The following is a 1,299-nucleotide window of genomic DNA, read 5'->3' as shown; positions in this document are numbered from 1 at the left end:
GGCTGTGCTGGGGGTCTGGGTCAGGGTCCTGCTGGTCCCTAGGCTCAACAGGGTTGTGACGAGCTTCTGCCCATGCATCTCTTGCTGGAGCCGGGGGACAAAAAGCACCCCTGTCCTGGGGGTGTAAGCCCCCAGATTTGCGCACTGGATAAGAGGAGGCTGCCGCTGCTGCCTGGGAACAGCGGCAGCAGCAATCTTCCCCAGCACTGGGTGTGGGCTGTGCCCAGTGCCAGTCCCAGGTGGCAGCCTGAGCCTCCTCTGAGCCCCCCGTCCACTCACCAACTGCTTGGGTGTTGCTTCCATTGTTCCGCCGTCCCCTGTTAACCCCTTTACTAAGGGGTCAGGTGTCAGCTTCAGCACCGGTCAGTTGCCTGGATGTTAGGGCAACTGGACGCCCAGACCCTGGTGCCAGAGGGCTGGGCTCCCGTGGTCTTGTATCTTTCTCTCAGGGAGATAGACGCTCCTATGGAATCCGAAATTCAGGCAGCCAGGGATCGGTCTTCCCCAACCTAATTCCGGGATGCTGCTCCCCCTACCCCAAATGCAGGCGCAGTGCCTGCAGCTACGATCCTGCCAGCCTCAGGAGTCACCACCTGCCTGGCATGCTCTCAGCTGGCTCTCTCTCCCTCTCTCTCTCTCTCCTCCCCTGCCAGCTTCTGGCAGGGTTTTTAAGTTTCCCACAGTGGTGTCCCCAGCTGCCACAATCAGCCCGGCACTCCCCCGCCTCGGGAGCAGCTGATTAAAGAGCCGGCATAATGCCAGTTCGCACAGCCACAGCTCCGGTTCCAGCTTCGGCCACTCTCTAAAAGGTAAGTTTTCTGGGGTAGTGGGGGGCCTGTTTGTTTCCCATGGAGGCTCTCGAGGCTTCCCCCAGCCTCCTTGGTGCCTGTGGGGGCTTTTCACCGCCACAAGTGGAACCCAGTCCAGGACCCCATCCTCACAAAGGGTGCAGAAAACTGTGTAACTTAAATCAATTCCACTTTGGGCTTTTTAAATGTTTGTACCTAGCTTTGGACAGTTCCTACTTAGGTAAAGAATTTCCAAATTAACTAGTTTATTAAAATCCCATTGACTGATGGTCTTCATCTTGTTAAATGTGAGCAGGTTGGGCGATCCTAGCTCCATTGCTCCTCTATACTCGCCTGCCATGATTTGGATTAGAAAGAAAATAAAGGAGATTAGTGGTCTTTAAGTGCTAGTGATTAATAAGTCTTACCCAGCTGTCACTTGCTCAGAGTGCTAGTTTATTTTTTTAAAGTAAGAGATTGACTTTTATTAGTAGATGTTTTGGATTGGGAA

Source organism: Gavialis gangeticus, unplaced genomic scaffold, assembly GCF_001723915.1.
Source record: "Gavialis gangeticus isolate Ggan-Ray unplaced genomic scaffold, GavGan_comp1, whole genome shotgun sequence".
Classification (NCBI taxonomy): Eukaryota; Metazoa; Chordata; order Crocodylia; family Gavialidae; genus Gavialis; species Gavialis gangeticus.
This window is presented reverse-complemented; position numbering follows the sequence as displayed.